The 23,408-nt window shown below is 31.8% G+C and overlaps 2 pseudogenes; both read left to right on the forward strand.

Annotated features, from left to right (window-relative positions):
• The first annotated feature begins 62 nt into the window (after positions 1–62).
• On the forward strand, positions 63–2,796 carry LOC120137433 (annotated as a pseudogene).
• A 10,063-nt stretch (positions 2,797–12,859) lies between these two features.
• On the forward strand, positions 12,860–22,226 carry LOC120137434 (annotated as a pseudogene).
• The last annotated feature ends 1,182 nt before the right edge of the window (positions 22,227–23,408 follow it).

Raw genomic sequence — 23,408 nt, forward strand, 5'->3', positions numbered from 1 at the left:
ACAGAACTTACCTAAGTATTTCAACTTTTTTTTTTTGGAGAAAAATTGCATACTTTATAAATATGAAGATGTCATCCTATTATTTGTTTCTTGCTTTGATTTTTATTCCACCATTAGTCTTATCAGTGGAGAATAAGATATATATAGTATATTTTGGTGAACATGACGGAACAAAAACACTTTACGAAATTGAAGAATTTCATCTTTCATATCTATATTCTGTGAAAGAGTCTGAGAATGATGCTAAAAGTTCACTTCTCTATAGCTACAAAAACAGCATCAATGGTTTTGCGGCTAAGCTTACTCGGAATGAAGCCTCAAAGCTCTCTAGTAATTATTTTACTCTTAATATTTGTTGAATAAGTCTCACGTAGTTCTATCGAAATGTAAATCTTAGTTTAAAATTTATGATTGAAGTACTAATAATGATTCTTTATTTTTTTTAATAGAAACGGAGGAGATAATATCAGTTATTCCTTCACATGGAAAATACCAAACTCAGACTACAAGATCATGGATTTCGTGGGATTAAATGATTATTTATGGAGTGGAACTCAAATGGGAGGAAATTTAAGGTTAAATGCTCAATATGGTCAAAATCAAATTATTTGTTTTATTGATAGTGGTAATCCGTCTAACTCTAAACTTTAATTTATACAAATTCCTAATTATTTATATCTGATTTATTATTTGACATTGTTATATGTTTAATGTTTTGGGATATTTTTGATTTAGGTATGTGGCCAGAATCACCAAGCTTCATTGATGAAGGAATGGATCCTGTCCCATCAAGATGAAAAAGTATCTGCATAGAAGTAGATGCTTTCAACGCAATCCACTACAATAGGTGAGTGAAGTTTGTGATAATGGTATCATTGTACAATTGATAAAATATTTGTGTCGTCGCAGAAATCATTGTACAATTAATAAAATATTTGTGTTGTCGCAGAAAAATAATCGGAGCTCGATACTTCACCAATGGTTTTATCAACTTGTATGGCAAAGTTAACTCGTCGGAAGACTATATTTCTGCACGAGATGCCGACGGCCACGGATCCCACACGGCCTCCATTGCAGCGGGTCGACGAGTCAAGTATGCCGCTGGCATTGGAGGGGTTGCAAGGGGTACAGCCTCAGGAGGTGCTCCTTTGGCCCGCATTGCCGTTCACAAGGCATGTTGGGCAATCCCTGGTAAGCCAAAGTCCGACGGCAACGTATGTGTGCCCGAGGATATCCTTGCGGCCTTTGACGCGGCCATAGGTGATGGTGTCGACGTACTTAGTGTCTCCATCGGCCTCCCCCAACAAAAATCTTTAGACCAAGATGTCATGGCTATCGGATCGTTGCATGCTTTAAGTCGCAACATCATCACTGTATGCGCTGCCGGGAACAGTGGTCCTAACCCATCAACGTTGTCAAATGTAGCACCGTGGATCATAACTGTTGGTGCTAGCTCCATCGACCGACGATTTTACTCGCCCGTCTATCTCGGAAATGGCGTAGAAATCCCCGTAAGATCCGATCTGATCATACATTATAATTATCATAAATCATAAATTCATGAACCTTTTTTGTTTGTTTGTAGGGATATAGCATGTCACAGAACACAAGGAATGTCATGTATCCATTAGTTTACGCAAGCGATGCAGCTCTCCCTGGTGTGTCTACCGACTCTTCAGGGTAAGTTTATTTTCATCTCCTCTCGCTTTTGGTTTTGTAATATTGAATAAGATCCACTATTGTTTTACTCTAGGTACTGTCTAGCTGGTTCACTTGACCCTTTCAAGGTGAATGGGAAGATTGTGGTGTGTTTCACCGGAAGTGGACTAAATATAGATAAAGGCATTGAAGTGAGCAAAGCCGGCGGCGTCGGTATGATATTAGCTAACTCCAAATCCGATGGAGATAAACTATCTTTCGACATTCATTTCGTTCCCGCAACTGAAGTTATATACGACAGTGGCGTTCAAATTCTCCAATACATCTATTCCACAATGTATCCTACTGAAACTATCGTGCCGGTTCAATCACGAACTTACAAAGCGCCTTTAGTGGCACCGTTCTCTAGTCGTAATCCAAACCATATTGATCCCTATATTCTCAAAGTAATTTGTGAATCATAGAATATATTTATATATAATCAACTTTGTATATTGTTTGACTTGATTTCTGGTTTTTTTTTTTTGGTGACAGCCTGATATTATCGCTCCGGGATTTCAGATTCTAGCAGCATGGAGTCTGGCATCATCTCCTACAAAGCTTCCATATGATCAAAGACATGTGAAATATAATATATTTTCAGGAACTTCCATGGCTTGTCCTCATGTTTCCGGTGTGGTTACACTTCTCAGAGCAGTACATCCCGACTGGAGCATTTCAGCTATAAAATCTGCTCTCATGACTACCGGTAATTAAAGATAGTTTAGAAATTAATTTTTAAATCAAATTGTGATTGTCTTATTATTAAATTGAAATTTTATCATTTTTTATGCAGCTACATTGACAGACAATTCTAATAACACCATTGAAGATTTTAGAACCTATATTGCTGCAAATCCCTTTGATTTTGGGGCCGGTAATTTTCGACCTGTACTAGCAGCGGATCCTGGTCTTGTCTACGATGCCTCGTATGAAGATTATCTTCTATATCTATGTGCTGTTAGCCCCGAACTTCTAAGCAAAGAAACTTTGAGAAGTTTTTGTCCGAGTCAAGCTTATTCACTTGACCTCAATTATCCGTCAGTTGTGGTTGCAAAATCACAACTTTTTAGCTATCTATACCTTATAAAATCATAACTTTATAAAATCACAACTTTTTAGCTATCTATACCTTATAAAGTGGAAACTGATTATTTTAATCAATAAAATTGTTTAAATATCATTTAAATTTTATTCCTATAATATTATCTCATTAATGTTATTTTTAATAATATGTAGTGATTACAAAATCATAACTTTTTAGCTATCTATACCTTATAAAATAAGGTGCGCATATGTGATGAACAATTATTAATCTTGAATGATTATAAATAATTATTAGAAAGGTTTGATTTAGATGTATAACTAGTGACCATCTATTTTTTTCCATTTATTAGAAGGGTGACACCATTTTTCCTTGTAACCTATATCATTTAAGTTTTAAATTCTAATGTGGATAAATTGATTTTAATAATTTAAAAATTATTGTTATTTATCTATGATTACAAAAATATATGAGTTTTCATTCTCTAATGATTGAATATTTTTCAAATAAATATTATCTTTATTCATCAGAAATTAATAAAGAAAATTTAAACTCTAAATTTTTTTACTATTAAGTCTACTATAATATTAAATAAATTCACTTGGATTTTTTTTTGCCCTCCAATTCTAAGGTATTGCTTTGACTAAACTGGATCGACCCGTGTCGCACATCTGATTTTGGTAGGCGAGTCTCCAAGCGGAGATTTTCTACATAAAAAGTAATTTGAACATGATACATTGCTAAACGATATCAAACTACTTACTACCTGAACCAACATCTGTCGGTAAGTTCACTTGGATCTTTTAATCAAATATATTATGCGATTAATAAATGTTAATCCTAATTAGTAAAGCAAATAAGCAATAAATTAGGTGTAAAAATTTACACAATGTAAAGCCGTGAGCCGCAAGAAAAAGATTATAGCTGCGTTGTTTTAGCCTTTTTGGCGGCCGACTCAATACTTAAACAATCAGAAACAAACACACACAAGCCACCACCCAGATTCAAAATCATTTAATCAACCAAATAAACAAATATTTATAACATTAAAGTAAACAATAAAATACTATTATTACTATATTTTAGAAATATTTATTTGACTTATTTATCACTAATTCTGTCATACTTTATTTTTTATTTGCAATCAAATCACTAGATCGAACGAGAATTTAAAATAAATAACTTAAACAAAAATATATAAGAAATAGAAGGTTTAATTATGATTTTAATTTCTTCGATTTTCTCACATTAGAAATTACCAATTAAATATTGTTTGATAATAATATGTGAATGATATATTGAATAATATTTTTAATGGAAACTTTTATTAAAATTATTTAATAATGTTATTATAAAATATTTATTTTAGGCAAAAATGCATCATACGTCCATGTACTTTTGAAGGAAAAAAATCAATATGGCTCTTGTATTTTTTCCACTCAATGTGGAATTCTAACTCAGAAAAAAATACATTGTGACCCTTTGACCAACTTTTTTTGTCGTTGAACATTACAGTGCTGATCTGGCAGTTTAAGGTTCTAACATGGCAGTCCACGATGCTAACATGACAGTCAACGGTGCTGAAATGACAGTTTAGGGTGACAGATTAATGTGGTAATTGAGATTATAGATTGACTAAATTGCTAACTCAAACATGACAAATGGACTGCCATGTCAGCACCAGGGACTATTATTTCAGCATCATGAACTGGCACACTGGTATTGTAACAACCAACGACTAAAAACGTTGGTTAAAGGATCACATTGGGTTTGTTTTCTAATTTGGAGAGCCACATTGAGAGAAAATAATACGAGAAACACGTTGATTTTTTCAAAAGTACAGGGACCTCTGATGTCTTTTTGCCTTTATTAATGATAAAAATTAAATAACTATTTAGATTAAATTAAAAGTTTATAGTTTATATAAAACCTAAAATTATATTTAATAATTGAAAATGGTAATTATTAGGGGTGTTCAAAACCGGTCGAATACACGAAATACCGTGTACTCGATTCATTTTTTTTAATTTTTTAAATTATATTATTTTTAAATATATATATATATATATATATATATAATTCTAAAATTTAAAGTTATATAATATATAATTCACACATAAAATTCAAATTACATAATTGCAAAAAATAATAAAATAAAAATATAATTAAATTTCAAGTGTTTCCAAGTTAAAATAATTAAAAAAATTAGAATGTTATGGTAGGAAATTTAAGAAATTAGGAATTTAGAATGTGATGGTGAAATAATTTGAAAATTATGAATAAACATTTAATATAAAATAAAAATTATATATATATAATAAACTGACTACTGGATCGGCGGGTACCCGGTTAAGTAACATTTTGTGACTCGAGTCCGACCCGGAAACCCGAAAATTTAACGGGTCGGGTACCCGAGTCGAAAAATCGTGTATTTTCAAAATAAATTCCAATTTGGCTAAGTCTCCGTTGAAGCATGATATGAAGGATAAAAACCATAACTGGTTTGAGATGCAAAATATTCGACAAAAGCATAAGCAGAAGATGAATATTTCGATGATGATTTCTTGGACTTTACAAATTTCGCCTTGAGTTGTTCCCATCTTCCGGTGTCGTTAAATATGATTTTTCATTTGCTTCACAATTTTGGAGGTAGAGAGAAATGTCAAAATCAAGGCCAGCATAAGTAATCTCGTAATGCATAGGGACCGATAATTGACGATAATATCATTTCTCAATGTAGACAACATGCTTCCTCGACCAATTATCTTTATGCTTCCCACACATACCAATACTATGGAGGGCGTGAATATCAAATATTTGCTTATGAATTTGTTGATGAGATGTATATTGTCGCAACACTCTATCTACGACATGCATCTCAACAATCGAAAAGTGTAGCAAAGGCGTAACGGCACATAAAAACTCTGATCCTTTAAAAAAAATCTCGGTGGCAATAACCGATAGATTTTAACATCAGAATACGAAATTCAAGAAAATTGTAAACATTAATTATAAAAGTTAGTATAAATAAAGTTAAAAAATTAAAAAATATAATATAATAAATAAAACTAACAGTTGAATATTTATCGCACGTCGACTAGTGATATCGTTCCTCATTCGTATATCTTTTTTAGTTACACCTCGTAACTTGGTCTCGATTATTTTATGTTGTCATCTAAGTAATATTAAAATTAATAAAAATGATAAAATAAATTTAAAAATGTAAAAATAAAGTTAAAATATTACCTTACAGCCAGATGAAACTTAATCGGGTCTGGTGTAATTGGCATAAAAAATGGGAATTGATACCATGTCCAGGATTGTAGCAAGACTAGATCACCCGCTACATCGGCTTTTTGACCCCTTTCGAAGATTGTAGCCTTGTAAAGTTTTCGGTATAAAAATGTCAAAATGACCAACCCCAACAAGTGTTACGAAACACAATAAAATTATTCAATATCGGAAGATACTAAATGAGCGCCAAATTCTAAGATTTATTCGGTAATAATATCCCTCCAATCAATTGGAGAATACATGCTTGGGCTGAAAATATAACATCCTATTCGGTAGAGCCGTTAGTCACATTAAATTTAGACTCTAACCAAGTTATCCATATTTGGTGCTCGTCTAAGACCTCTAGTGGAGGCATCTTTCTCAAAACTTGGTGAACAACAGCAAATTGGTCGAAATCGTTGTGCCTCATTAGTGGCACATCATTAACCGAAACATTGAATTCATAAGCGACATCTTCCAATGTTATCGTCGCCTCACCACTCGAAAAATATAAAGTACGCGTTTCGGGGCCCCAACGTTCAATCAGTGTCAAAATTAGTGTTGGGTTCACCTTAAAACATGCAAAAATGTTGTTGGATATAGTCTGGACTGTTGTATATAGATAATAATATGATGATGATGATCTCCTAGTGTCATTCCTCGTTGAAGAATAACTCGTTCTTCTTCCGAATTGAGTCCGAGTGAAGAAATATGGATAACATCAAGGCGTAACATGTTTTCTCAGGTAGACATTTTTTTGGAAATTTTTAATTTTTTCTTAACAAAATACAATTAAAACCCTCAACCCTATTCATAACCCAAACCAACAGCTATTTTTTTTTAAATCTCACTGAACTCGTCACGTCGAGTTGATGACTTACATGCTGATCATTGGAATCTGATTGTTGTAGCTACTCATTGCCCAACTGCTCTAAGCGACAGGTTTTTTTAAAACTCATGGGAAACTCGTCACCATGACATGACAAGTTTCCCTAGTTTATTTCTTTTTTCCATTTTTAAATTATTTACTGAGTTTAAAAAATTAATATCTGACGGACTAGTCATGTCGACGTGATGAGTTCCTGTTGATATATTAAAATATTGGCTCACATGGGGCTCACTTAGCTGGGACTATTAAAAAATTTATTTCTAAGGAAACTTGTCACCTCAACATGACGAGTTTCCCTATTACTATAACATTTGTCGTAAATTACCAAATAAATTTTGGAGTGGTCGGGCAAAATAATTCCGGTGTCTGTTGTATTGGGCCAAAGAAACCGATAATAAACACCAATGAATTGCCCATGAAATAAATCAGAAGTTGGACCTCTAAAAATACAAATTTCATTTCAAGATTCCTTTCACAATAAAGCTACAAAATAGAAAGGAATACAAATTTTAAATTATATATATTCAATTATATTTATTAAATAATCTAAATAAAAAATTATCCCATCATTTTAGAAATAAACCTACCTTATTTAAGCTTAAGATGATATGATTCTAACTCAAATAATTTTAAATCTAAAATGTATAGTATAAAATAATTTCTAAACTGATAATATAGTGTTTTAAATTTAATTATATAATTTTAAAATTGATAATTGTGTTCTAAGTTGATAATGTATTGTTTTAAATCTAAAAATATTTATTTAAACAATTAAGATTAAATAAATCATTTTAACTTTAAAATTTATAATATTAGATAATTCTTTTTTTTTAAATATTAGATAATCCTAGATTGATAATATAGTGTTCTAAATTTAAAAAGTATATATTTTAACTCTTAAATTGAAAAGTAGTTTAGATATTTAATATTTAATAAATTATTTTTAGATTTAAAAGTTTGATAATATTAGATAAATTTTGAGTAGATAAACTAGTGTATTAGGGTTTATTGAAAAGCTATATACATGACTAAAACTAGTTTACAAAACTTACCTAAATATTTATTTTCTTTCTAAGAAAAATTGTGGACTTTCTAAATATGAAGATATCAATTTCCTAATTTTTTTTTCTTACTCTGTTTTTCATTATCCATTGGTCTTATCAGTTGAGAAAAAGTATATTATTTTATTTATATTTTTTCTATTTTATTAAAATATTATATAAGTAATTTTTTATTTTATCTATGTTGGATTATATAGTATATTTTGGTGAACACAATGGGACGAAAACATTTATGAAATTGAAAATTTCCTTTCTTATCTGCATTACCCAAATATAGTCTAGATCTAATATTATTATCGAACATAATAAAGCAAAATGAATATATATAAACGAACAAGAAAATGTATCAATGTAATTAATTATGATAGATACGAATCAAATTATCTTAGTGGTCAAATGAATGGTAGTTATTCTTATAAGTCTCGAGTTCGAGTACTAGTGGTTGCAACATGGGTGATTGAACGTTCATTATCAAATGATTGAGAGTATTTAAAATAGATATTACTTTGTAATCACCATAGCTTAATGAAAAGAGTAATCAATGATGAAAATATCCCAATTTTAGCGTATATATTTTAAATTCAATTTTAATTATCTATATTTAAAATGTTCTTTTAAATTATAGTAATTTTTAACGCCGTTAAATCTTTATAATAAATATGGATAAAACAATCTCTTACATGTTATTTTTTTTGGATAAATTATAAATTTTATCACTCATTTTTTTAGTTTTTTGTCATTAATCTTAAAAAAGTTCAATTTAATCATTCAATTTTGACATATTCTTATTTTGGACACATGATTTTAAATCGCAAATGATACGATGACTTGATAGATAATCTAATAACATACTTAAATGACATTATTTGGATCTTAAAAAAATTAAAATGACTCATTTTGGATTATATCTTTCTCTTTTTTTCCTCTCATTTCTGAAAAAATCCAAAATGATATTATTTAGAGATCAAATTTATATCTCTCAATTTTTAACAAATCCATCAAATAAATATAGCTCGAATTGAGTTTTGTAAAGGGTGAGGTCGGGGTTAGGTTTAGGTTGATAAATCTCTTATTTAATTTGGGATTATAGTATAAATTTATTCTTTATACTTCTAATTTTTTGATGAAAAAAAGAAAAAAAATATATTTTTGTCGAATCAAATCAAGTCAGATGCATATTTTTATCTCAAAATTCGTGTTAAATTTTAGATAAAATAAAACCTCTTTAAACTCAAATCAAATCAAATTCGAATGAAAATATACTTATCGATTTAAATAGACTTAAAAACCAAACCATCTCAACCCATTATCATTCTATGCATATGTGGCAGCAAATTTAATGAACCGAATTCAGAAGCCGGACCTTTAAAATCCCAAATTGCTTTCCATGAGGCCTTTCAAAAATGAAGCTACAAAATATAAATGGATAAAAATTAAAAAATATTCATTCAATTTTGGTTATTAAATAATCCAAATAAAACATTATCTTATTTTTTTTAAACGTTATTTAAGCTTGATATGATAGGATTCTAATTCAAGCGGAAAAATATCTCATCGAATTAAAAAATAAATAATTAAGATTAAATAAATTATTTAAAATATATAATATTAGATCATTTCTAAATTGATAATGAGTGTTTTAAATTTACTTATCATAATTTTTTAAATTCATAAGTGTTCTAATTGATAATGTAGTTTTTAATTTTGTTTTAAATAATTAAGATTAGATAAATCATTTTAAGTTTAAAAATTATATTATTAGATAATTCTTTTTTAAACAAATAGACAATTTTAAATTTAAAAATTATATAACTATTAAATTTGAAAGTGGTTTAGATATTAAATACTCAAAAAATCATTCTTAAATTTTAAAATTAAAAGATAAATAACATTAGATAAAATTTGAGTAAATAATCTAGTGTAATAGGGTTTATTGAAAAGCTATATATATGACTGAAATTAGTTTACAAAACTTAGCTAAGTATTTCAACTTTTTGTTTTAGAAAAATTGCATACTTTATAAATATGAAGATGTCATCTTATTATTTGTTTCTTGCTTTGATTTTTATTCTACCATTAGTCTTATCAGTGGAGAATAAGGTATATATAGTATATTTTGGCGAACATAACGGAACAAAAACACTTCACGAAATTGAAAATTTTCATCTTTCATATCTGTATTCCGTGAAAGAGTCTGAGAAAGATGCTAAAAGTTCACTTCTCTATATCTACAAGAACATCATCAATGGCTTTGCGGCTAAGCTTACTCCGAATGAAGCCTCAAAGCTCTCTAGTAATTATTTTACTCTTAATATTTGTTGAATAAGTCTCAAGTAGTTGGATTGAATTGTAAATTTTATTTTAGAATTTATATTGAAATACTAATAATGATTTTTAATTTTTTTAATAGAAACGGAGGAGATAATACCAGTTATTCCTTCACATGGAAAATACCAAACTCAGACTACAAGATTAGGATTTCGTGGGATTAAATGATTATTCATGGAGTGGAACTCAAATGGGAGGAAATTTATTTTTTTTTTAAATCAAAATCAAAATTTCATTTTTTTAGAATCAAAATCTAAATTTCATTTTAGAATTTGTGATTGAAATGTTAATATTTTTTTAATTTTTTATAGAAATTGAGGAGATAATATTGACGATTCCTTCTCATGAAAAATATTAAACACAAGCAACAATATCATGAGATTTTGTAGAATTAAATGATCATTCATCAAGTGGAGCTCAAATGGGAGGGAATGTTGACAAATGCTCAATATGGTAAAAATAAATTCTTTTTTTATGTTACTCAAGAATGGAATGATTCAAATGAGATGAAAATGACCTTTATTTATATTTGATTTATCTTTTAACTAACGGTCAAAAATAAATTATACCAATGGCTAGAATTAAATTTCACCTACCACAAATAATATAACTAGAAATTTAATCATATAATTCACATGAAATGTTCACATTATTCCAAGTGTGTGTTTTGTAAAATATTTCAGAAACTGAATTAATTATATTATATATGTCTAGTTAAACCTAATATGCTACAAAGAACTTCTTAGAGGATCATATACATATTGATGCGTGTTATTGTGCATGACTCATGACACAAGAAACTAGTCTTGAAAATGCAGCTTTTTATTGTAATAGTTCGATATTTTTAATTAAAATTTGGAATTTAACTGTTTTGGATTGGGGAAAGTAGTGCAAAAAAGAAAATGGCCTCCTATTTAGGTGTTTAATTTAAGTTGATTCCAAATATTTTCTAGATCTAATATTATTATCAAACTTCATAAAGTAAAATGAAAATATATAAACGAACAAGCAAATGTATCAATGTAAGTAATTATGATGGATACAAATCAAATTATCTTAGTGGTCAAATGAATGGTAGTTTTTCTTATAAGTCTCTAGTTCGAGTACTAGTGGCTGCAACATGGGTGATTGAACGTTCATTATCAAATGATTAAGAGTATTTAAAACAAATATTACTTTGTAATCACTATAGCTTAATAAAAAAAGAGTAATCAATGATGAAAATAGCCTAATTTTATCGTATATATTTCAAATTCATTATGAATTATCTAGATTTAAAATGATCTTTTAAATTATAGTAATTTTAACTCGTTAAATATTTATAATTAATATGGATAAAACAATATTTTACATGTTAATTTTTTATTTTTGGATAAATTATTAATTTTATAACTCATTTTTTATTTTTTGTCATTAATCTTAAAAAAGTTCAATTTAATCATTCAATTTTGACATATTCTTATTTTTTGGACACGTAATTTTAAATCACAAATGATACGATGACATGATAGATAATCTAATAACATACTTAAATGACATTATTTGGATCTTAAAAAAATTAAAATGACTCATTTTGGATTATTTCTTTCTCTTTTTTTCCCCTCTCATTTATGTAAAAATCCAAAATGATATCATTTAGAAATCAATTTTTCATCTCTCCATTTTTAATGAATCCATCAAATAATATATATGCTAATTTGACATGAATTCTATGAATTTTGGTATGCAGTTTTTTTTAAAATACAGCTGGAATTGAGTTTTGTAAATCTCTTATTTAATTTGGGATTATAGTATAAATTTCTTCTATATACTTCTTCTAATTTTTTGATGAAAAAAAGTATATTTTTATCGAATCATATCAAGTAAAATGCATATTTTTATCTCAAAATCCTTGTTAAATTTTAGATAAAATAAAACCTCCTTAAACTCAAATCAAATTAAATTTGAATGAAAAATATACTTATCGATTTAAATTGACTCAAACACCAACCCATCTCAACCCATCTCAACCCATTATCATTCTATGTTTATGTGGCAGCAAATTTAATGAACGAAATTCAGAAGTCGGACCTCTACAGGCCCAAATTGCTTTCCATGAGGCCTTTCAAAATGAAGCTACAAAATATAAATGGATAAAAATTAAAAAATATTCATTCAATTTTTCTTATTAAATAATCGAAATAAAACATTATCCTATCATTTTTTTCAAAAAATATAAATCTCAAGTAGTTTGATCGAAATATAAATCACATTTTAGAATTTATGATTGAAATACTAATAATGATACTTTAATTTTTTTATAGAAACGGAGGAGATAATATCAATTATTCTTTCACATGGAAAATACCAAACTCAGACTACAAGATCATGGGATTTCGTAGGATTAAATGATTATTCATGGAGTGGAACTCAAATGGGAGAAAATTTAAGGTTAAATGCTCAATATGGTCAAAATCAAATTATTGTTTTTATTGATAGTGGTAAACAGTCGAACTCTAAACTTTGATTTATACAATTTTTAAATTATTTATATCTGATTTATCAGTCGACATTGTTATACGTTTAATGTTTTGGGATATTTTTTATTTAAGTGTGTGGCCAGAATCACCAAGCTTCACTGATGAAAGAATGGATCATGTCCCATCAAGATGGAAAGGTATCTGCACAGAAGTAGATGCTTTCAACGCAATCCACTGCAATAGGTGAGTGAAGTTTGATAATGGTATCATTGTACAATTGATAAAATATTTGTGTCGTCGCAGAAATCATTGTACAATTGATAAAATATTTGTGTCGTCGCAGAAAAATAATCGGAGCTCGATACTTCACCGATGGTTTTACCAAGTTGTATGTCAAAGTTAACTCGTCGGAAGACTATATTTCGGCACGAGATGCCGACGGCCACGGATCCCACAAGGCCTCCATTGCAGCAGGTCGACGAGTCAAGTATGCCGCTGGCATCGGAGGGGTTGCAAGGGGTACAGCCTCATGAGGTGCTCCTTTGGCCCGCATTGCCGTTTACAAGGCATGTTGGGCAATCCCTGGGAAGCCAAAATCCGACGGCAACGTATGCGTGCCCGAGGATATCCTAGCGGCCTTTGACGCTGCCATAGGTGATGGTGTCGCCGTACTTAGTGTCTCCATCGGCCTCCCCCAACAGAAATCGTTCGACCAAGATGTCATGGCTATCGGATCGTTGCATGCTTTAAGTCGCAACATCATCACTGTATGCGCTGCCGGGAACAGTGGTCCTAACCCATCAACGTTGACAAATGTAGCACCGTGGATCATAACTGTTGGTGCTAGCTCCATCGACCGACGATTTTACTCGCCCGTCTATGTCGGAAATGGCGTGGAAATCCCCGTAAGATCCGATCTGATCATACATTATAATTATAAAAAATCATAAATTCATGAACCTTTTATTTTGTAGGGATATAGCATGTCACAGAACACAAGGAATGTCATGTATCCATTAGTTTACGCAAGCGATGCAGCTCTCCCTGGTGTGTCTACCGATTCTGCAGGGTAAGTATATTTTCATCTCCTCTCGCTTTTGGTTTTGTAATATTGAATAAGATCCACTATTGTTTTACTCTAGGTACTGTCTAGCTGGTTCACTTGACCCTTTCAAGGTGAATGGGAAGATTGTGGTGTGTTTCACCGGAAGTGGACTAAATATAGATAAAGGCATTGAAGTGAGCAAAGCCGGCGGCGTCGGTATGATATTAGCTAACTCCAAATCCGATCGACTTCGGTATGATATTAGCTAACTCCAAATACGATGGAGATAAACTATCTTTCGACATTCATTTCGTTCCCGCAACTGAAGTTATATACGACAGTGCCGTTCAAATTCTCCAATACATCTATTCCACAATGTATCCCACTGCAACTATCATGCCGGTTCAATCACAAACTTTCAAAGCGCCTTTAGTGGCACCATTCTCTAGTCGTGGTCCAAACCATATTGATCCTTATATTCTCAAAGTAATTTGTGAATCATAGAATATATTTATATATAATCAACTTTGTATATTGTTTGACTTAATTTCTGGTATTTTTTTCTGTGACAGCCTGATATTATCGCTCCGGGATTTCAGATTCTAGCAGCATGGAGTCTGGCATCATCTCCTACAAAGCTTCCATATGATCAAAGACATGTGAAATATAATATATTTTCAGGAACTTCCATGGCTTGTCCTCATGTTTCCGGTGTGGTTACACTTCTCAGAGCAGTACATCCCGACTGGAGCATTTCAGCTATAAAATCTGCTGTCATGACTACGGGTAATTAAAGATATTTTAGAAATTAATTTTTAAATCAAATTGTGATTGTCTTATTATTAAATTGAAATTTTATCATTTTTTATGCAGCTACATTGACAGACAATTCTAATAACACCATTGAAGATTTTAGAACCAATAATGCTGCAAATCCCTTTGATTTTGGGACCGGTAATTTTCGACCCGTACTAGCAGCGGATCCTGGTCTTGTCTACGATGCCTCGTATGAAGATTATCTTCTATATCTATGTGCTGTTAGCCCCGGGCTTCTAAGCAAAGAAAATTTGAGAAGTTTTTGTCCGAGTCAAGCTTATTCACTTGACCTCAATTATCCGTCAGTTGTGGTTGCCAACCTTTACGATCCTGTGACGGTATCGAGAACAGTTACCAACGCATGCAACTGTCAGAGTAAATACACTGCTAGCTGGTATTTACCTGCAGGGATTGGTATTATAGTTAATCCAGATGTGTTGTATTTTGACTACATCGGCCAAAAACAAAAGTTCACAGTAACATTTTTTCGAACTGATAATTCAGTGACCAATCAGTATGTGTATGGTTGGTTCATGTGGAATGATGGACTTCATTATGTGAGAAGTGTTTTTGCTGTTTTTGAGGCAAGGTTTTTAAGCTTGGGGTCATGGGATCGAGTTTCACGGAGGGTATTTCATAATTCGGAGGTCTCCTACGGTAGCTGCTCTCAACCTGGTGTTGTGGGTAGCCTACTATCTTACCTCCCATTACCCCATTACATATAAGAATAAGCGTCAGCTAATAAATTTTTTAGGTTTTGAGGAGTCTTTTTGATTAATAATAAATATATTTATTTATGGTTTCATATTAATATAAATTTTATTTTATTTTGTGCAAAATATACATATTGGATCTTTTTTATTAATAGTAAATATATTTATTTATGGTTTCATATTAATATATATTTTATTTTATTTTTATCAATATATACATATTGGATCTTTTATCATCTCTACAGAAGAAATGAAACAAAATATATCGATGTTAATGAAAGCTAATGGTTGGGTATTTTCTTACTAAATATTTTTATTAATAGAGTATTTTTAGGACAAAATTTTACTTTGAAACTTCATAAATTTTTTGAAAACTTCATATTTTAAAAACTAAATTATCGGTATCATCCTCATTCCAATTATTAAGATGAGAGCTTGATAATATTAATGTTTAAAAAATGGACGTGATAGAAAATATAAACTGAATTATATTAATGTTAAAGATTATAAGAATATTATAAAATAATCATTACGACTAACTCAAAATAATTAAATGAAAAAATAAATAAGAATTAGCATTATAGAAGCAATGTTTCTTGAAGTTATTACGATTATTTAGAAAATGGATAACTGAGATTTAAAGTGGAAACTGATTATTTTAATTAATAAAATTGTTTAAATATCATTTAAATTTTATTCCTATAATATTATCTCATTAATAACTTTAAATATCATTTAAAGTGGAAACGGAAACTGATTATTTTATTCCTATAAAAATCATAACTTTTTAACCTATTGACAATATCCCTACCTTATAAAATAAGGTGCGCATATGAGATTAGCAATTATTAATCTTGAATAATTATAAATAATTATTAGAAAGGTTTGATTTAGATGCATAATTAGTGACTGTCTCATTTTTTCCATTTATTAGAAGGGTGACGCCATTTTTCCTTCTAACCTATATCATTTAAGTTTTATATTCTAATACGGATAAATTGATTTCAATAATTAAAAAATTATTGATATTTATTGAGTACGATGATTACAAAGATATATGAGTTTTCATTATTTAATAATTGAATATTTTTTAAATAAATATTATATTTATTCATTACAAACCAATAAAAAAAATTTAAACTCTAAATTTTTTTACTATTATGTCTATTATAATATTAAATAAATTCACTTGGATCTTTTTTTTGTTGTCCTCCAGTTCTAAGGGTTTGCCCTAACTAATTTGGATCAACATGGGTCACATATCTGGTTTTGGTGGGTGAGTCTCCCAACGGATATTTTCTACATAAAAAAGAATTTGACCCTGAGACATTGCTAAACGATATCAAACTGTTTACTACTTGAATTAACACCCGTCAATAAATTCACTTGGATCTTTTAATTAAATATATTATGCGATTAATAAATGCTAAACCTAATTAGTAAAGCAAATAAGCAAAAAAATTAGGTGTAAAAAGTTACACAATGTAAAGCCGTAAGCACAAGAAAAAGATTATAGCTGCGTTGTTTTAGCCTTTTTGGTGGCCGACTCAATACTTAAACAATCAGAAACAAACACACACAAGCCACCGCCCAGATTCAAAATCATTTAATCAACCAAATAAGCAAATATTTATAACATTAAAGTAAACAATAAAATACTATTATTCGAGTGACAAGTGCAATGGATCAAAGAAGCAGAGTTAATGTTTCTGAAGTTGATAAGTGCTCCAAAAATAAAAAGGACACTATTCGAGTGCTTGTTGATGACCAAGGAAATAGACTATAATCTTTTGATGCAATGGCTTCGGAAGTTTTAGCTTTCTTCTTTGACCTGATTGGGACTGCTGATCCTAGGGTCAAAGGTAGTGACCATTTTCTCTTGAAAGATCTGCTAAATTATTCACTACAAGAAAATATATCTTTAATGACACACGAACTATGACACACGCTAATTTATGACTTGCAAAAAATATGTGTCATTAAAAAATGTCATGTTTTTTAAAATTTGAACGATTTATGAATTACAATAATGTGTCATATTTAATAGTCATAATCCAAAAAATTTACAAAAACACGGAGTACACTTTTAATTGTGTCATCTGTAAAAGTCGTCTTTTAATTTCTCCCATTATTTTCATCCTTTCCCGCTTCATGCTTCCCTTTTTTTCTCTTTGTATCAGTCCACTGGCTTCCCCCCTCTGTTATCGTGAAGCGCCAATGATCTCTGTTAACTCCATATATCGATGTCTTCCTTCGTGTTCATCCCCCACTCGACTCAGATCACGAATCGCTTCACTCGTTTTGGCGTTTATTTCCATCTGTGGAAAAAATTCCCCTCGTACTTATTCAGTAACTCGGTGAGTCTGTTGCCCCCGCGAGTTTCCTCCCTTTCTTAATTTTCGTTCAAATTTCTCTTCTTCTAACATCCAACGATTTCTCAGGGGGAATTTCTCTTTCAGGTTAGCTTTAAAAGATTTGATCTTTCCAATAGAAAAATGTTGTCTTTTCTGCATTTCTGTGTTGTTTTTGTGAAATTTATGTAGAATTTTACAATGGGTATTTCCTTTTTCTTCTTGGTGTTGTGTTTTTGGTTTTTTATTGATTGATTTGGTAAGCTATTATTTTTTTATGTGAAGTTTTGATTTGTTGGTTTGATTTCTAATGAAGGGTTTTTGTTAATTTCATGTAATTTTGGATCTGGAAATTGAGTTTACTAAGGTTGATCTGTTATTCTCTTTTGCTATTGCTTCATAGTTTGCATTTTGGTTTTGTTCTAGAGGTTTTGCTTATGTTGTTTATTTAGATCAACCATTAAAAATTCCTATAAATGAATCTGTCTACAACCATTGTCTTCTTAATCTTCTTTATCTCTAATTTCGACACAGTTTTTGCCCTTTTGGCTTTTAGCATAATTTATTTCATTTTCCATTTTGGTTGGCTATCCAGTGATTGAGTTGTTTTTAATGTTGATCATTCATTTTTCTTTTGTTATCATATTTCCTCTACAGGGTATTTTATGCTGACACAACGAGTTTTGAATGTAGCACATCGGTTTGCCTTTTTGTAGGAGATATGTTTGTAACTACATCGAAGATGATGGTGGGATGATATGTTGTTATTGACAAACTCTCCACATAAATGGAACTAGATTCTAGAATCTAGAGCTTTTTGATTTCTTGTTAAAATATAGACTAGATGGAATAAAGTAGCTAGGAAGTTATTACCTCTTGCCTTTTGTTAACTTTTTTATAGACATTTGGAGAATCTTTGGCTCTTGTCGTAATCTGTTGGAGGGACTGTCACTTCAAAACTTGAAATTTCAATAACTTTTAGGAGTATTTATAGTGATCTCTGGATTTAAAGTGTTGTGGATATGTTAAATTCACCTCAAGGACATAAGCATAGCCTCCAAAAATCCATACGAAAAGGCTTATCTGGTGCCTCATATAAAGATTTGTGGCATGCTGTGGGAGAAGGGTCCTTGCCTGATGTAGATTCTACATTGGCGCTATTGAAGAAGAATGTAAGTAATATCAATTCGAGGAACAGTTTGGGTCTGACACCTCTTCACATTGCAACTTGGAGAAACAACATTCCCATTATTTGAAGGCTTCTAGCTTCTGGTGCTAATCCTGATGCTAGGGTGTGTAATTATTATCCTTTTGTTGATCAAATGTTTTTAAGTTCGTTGTGGATGTCTATCAAGTATCCTACTTTAGAACATCGATGATCTTGTTTTAAACATCATGAAGTCGTAGAGATGTCAGATGTATGATGGTGCAATTAACTTCAAGCCACTTTTTTTACTCTTCGTAATCCTTGTTCCAGGACAGAGAATCTAGGTGGAGTAGCCTTCATAGGGCTTTGCATTTCGATCATCTTGCTGTAGCGAGCGTTCTTCTCCAGTCTGGTGCTTCTATTACATTGGAAGATTCAAAATGTAGAACACTTGTAGATCTCCTGTCAGGGCCTGTCTTGCAGGTTTTTGGAAGTGCACAACATTCAGGTACCTTCTACTGTCTTGGCATATCGGAAAGCCTCTTATTATTGCACGAAAATCAAATCTTTTTCAAACAAGTGTAGAAGAGGAACATGGTATCTGCTATTTCATATTGTTAATGTGGCTTTAAAACCTAATTCCATATTTTCATATAATGGGTAATCTTATTTGGTTATAATACCACTATTTGTTGTCATTGAAGATATAGGTGGAAAATGTTTTATTGTTAGAATGTTGTTTGGCGAGTAGATTAACCATTTATATTCACTTCTCTCATATCGTTGGAATTCTGCTGTCTATAACCATAATGTTATGATAGTATTAATTTTTTTTTTGTAACTAACATAAACTTCAATCTGTCGAAACGATTTTTGTACGGGTGGGGGAGCGAGATTTTAGAAACCGCATCATTTTAATTAGGATTGATTTTTTAATTAAAAACAGTGCGATTTTAGAAAACCTCTCGTTTCGAAAAATTGGAAATTCCTTTACGATAAAAATATAAGGTTCGAGGAGTCGCCACCAATCTTTGATTAGGGTGTGATTGGGCACCCAAAAACATTGTCATTTTAAATAAAAATTAATTTTAATTAAAACGGCAAATTTACGGTCTACGTTACCAAAATCCAAGTTCGGGAGTCGGTTACGCGTGGGGAAGGATTAGCACCCCCACAACGCCCTAAATCGGTACCTAGTTGATTAATTAATTTCTTTGCAACGAATTTTGCAAGTTCAAATTTAATTTGATTAATGATCCCTTTAAACAACAAAAATGCAAATTTGCAACATTCAAAGCAACAAAATAGATTTAATTTAAAATTACCAAGTCATTAGAAAGATAAAGAATATTCGATTATTTAAAAATACCGAGACCAGATCTTTAGTTCAGTTCTAACGACCTTTTCTCGAAAAGTTTAAATAGTCGAATATTTCCTTTTCTTTCGCTCCCAAATTTTACTATGATATATCCAAATTTAATTAGGCGTTACTGACGGGATACAATTTTAATTTAAAATTGTCAAAACAACTCTCTAGTAAGTTAAGAGAAGCTATTCCGACAGTTTTAAATTAAAAATATATTACCCTTAATCCAATTATGTAACAAGAGTCGAGTCATGCACGTGAGGCTATCATGCGAATCATACAAAGTGATGTTAATGTAAAGATTAATTAAACATGCGATTAAAGTAAATGAGGCTAATCATGCTTTAAAAAGAAATACACCTAAGTGCGTATGGACAACATGCTCGAAATAATATACACATGCAACATACAAATAAACTACGCTTGACTCTATGCGTATGGACAAAAATGCTCGAAATAATATACGCATGCATATATTTAAAATAAATCTAAATTAGCCTAACAAACATGCATAAAATATTAAAAGGACTAAAACATAAAAAATAAATAACAAGTTTTTTCATAACATTTTCATTTTTGGGTACTGCAAACATAATACAACCAAAATACTGCAAATGACCAAATTGAAAGTTTCTCAAATTACACATCCAATGCCTAAACAACATTAAAATGGCCCTAACATGGTTCTGGACTAAGATGTAACACGCTGAAAATTAAGATACAAACTTAGAATTGTAACAAAGCTCGGTTCAGGGATTGAAATGGGACAAAACAAAATTGGGATGGCCACACTCACAATTACCCCCCCCAGCAAAACACAGTAGACTCCAGCTTCATGAAACGCAACCGTTTCAAACCATCAGGGAACGACGCCGTTTCGACATATGGGATAATAGGGTAAGTCCTATACCTAATTTCATTTTCTCTTCTCATCCTAAACCAAACAGAAGAGCCCCAGCCGTTTCTCTCATCTCTCCTTCTTCAACCTTCAAACCCCAGACGAAGCATGGCCAACGCCGTGGCCACCGCCGTCTAATGGCTCCGATGAGGAGCCGAGACGTCCTCTAAACTTCCTTCGACGACAACCCCTTCAAATACCAACCTAAACCAGTGATCTAAGCCCAAACTAAACTTGAAAACCCGACCGGCTTCACCCTCTAGTAACCTCACAACACTACGGCCACCGTGACCTTTCCCCTCTCTGGAGGACTCCGATGAGAAGTCAAACCCTCGACAACCCTGAACCCCTAGTTCGAGCCTCCTTGGTGAAAACCAGGCCCCCCAAAACCTAGATTCTAGCCGAGTTATGAACCCTAACAAACTAAACCCACAACCACCGTGACTTCAAGGACTCTGATGAGGAGTCAAACCACTACCCAAACCGACCCTCATCACGAACCAAACTTCCAGAAACCTTTGAATACCCACAGTTTGAAACCTAAAACAAACATGCATGACTCTAGAGGTGACTCCAGAGCAAATCGAAGGTAAAGAGTTTACCTTCTCCTAGACGGGGTCCTGATTCCTAGCGAAGACGACGAAAGTTAAAAGGTAACCTTTCGTTTGCCACTATTCTCTCCTTTCTACTGATGGGTCCCGGTTTTCGTTGGTTCTTTGGTTGATAATGGCTGGTTGTTTTTTTCTTAAATATTTGATATTTATTGCTTTTTCTTATCTGGAAAAATATCTGAGGGTCCAACCCTTTACAACATTTTGGTTCTGGTTTATATAGAACCAGATTTTACAATATTTTTTGTTTTCTGATTTCTCTTTCAAAATCCCGTGAGTCTACTGCAAGTTTATCTTCGTTGACTTGGGTTTTGCTGCCTTGAAACTTGGTTCTGAATCTTCTGTCGTGTTTCTCTTGATATTGCAGGTTGCTAAGGTTCACGTGGGATGGTCGACCATCGTAATTGGGTCCAACGGCGGTGGCAACTTAGTGATCGAGATGGGTTGGCAGCAGAACGTGATCTGGACCGTTGGATGGGTCCAGATCCGAAGGTTGCGCTTCAAGGTGGCGGCTGAAGGGTCCTAAAACCCTAATGACTAAAGCATGCATGCCGTTGGATCTCCCTGAATCCAACGACTCCTGATGCGCAACGCTAGAGGGTTATGGAAACCTTATCAAAATTTAGGGTTTCCCTTAGGCTTGGATCAGTTCTGGCCCCAAACGGGTCTTGGGTTGGGTTGCTGGAATTGGATCAAATGACCTTTTGTAATTTGGGCCTGTAAAAATCAAAGACAATGTTTAGTGCATTTTTAATCGTTTAATTATTTACTTATTTACTGCTTATATGTATATATATATATATATATATATTAATAATTATATAATATCACACTTATAATAATATTAATAATAATAAACTCGAATTAACTTTGAATAAGACCCCAGACAAATTGAATATCTACAGCTGCCCCTCTTTGCTCATTGTCGTGTAACGAGAATAGAGAAAAGATCAATAGATGGACAAATTTGTCTGGTCATGAAATATTCAAAAGATTAATCCATTTCACCGCAACTTCAGGATAGTGGGACTTGAAAAATATTCGGAAAACGGGTTCGCTCCCTCATTTTTTAGGGAGTATAGAACTCGAACAATTTTCTGCGAACGAGTTCACTCCCTCTTTCTTCGGGGAGTATAGAACTCGAACAATCTTCTGTCAACGGGTTCGCTCCCTCTTTCTTAGGGAGTAGGAACTTGAAGAATCTTCATCAATCGTGGTTGCTCCCTATTTCCTCAGAGAGTATAAGACCCAAACAATCTTCAACAAATCTTGTCTGCTCCCTATTTCTTCAGAGAGTATAAGACCCGAACAATCTTCATCAATCGTGTCTGCTCCCCATTCCTTCAGAGAGTATAAGACTTGAACAATCTTCATCAATCGTGTCTGCTCCCTATTTCTGCAGAGAGTATAAGACTCCAGCAATCTTCAACAGTCGTGTCTGCTCCTTATTTCTGCAGAGAGTATAAGACTCGAACAATTTTCATCAATCGTGTCTGCTCCCCATTCCTTCAGAGAGTATAAGACTTGAACAATCTTCATCAATCGTGTCTGCTCCCTATTTCTGCAGAGAGTATAAGACTCGAACAATCTTCAACAGTCGTGTCTGCTCCCTATTTCTGCAGAGAGTATAAGACTCGAACAATCTTCAACAATCGTGTCTGCTCCTTATTTCTGTAGAGAGTATAAGAGTCGAACAATCTTCAACAAT

Source organism: Hibiscus syriacus, unplaced genomic scaffold (genome assembly GCF_006381635.1).
Source record: "Hibiscus syriacus cultivar Baekdansim isolate YM2019G1 unplaced genomic scaffold, ASM638163v2 tig00110670_pilon, whole genome shotgun sequence".
Classification (NCBI taxonomy): Eukaryota; Viridiplantae; Streptophyta; class Magnoliopsida; order Malvales; family Malvaceae; genus Hibiscus; species Hibiscus syriacus.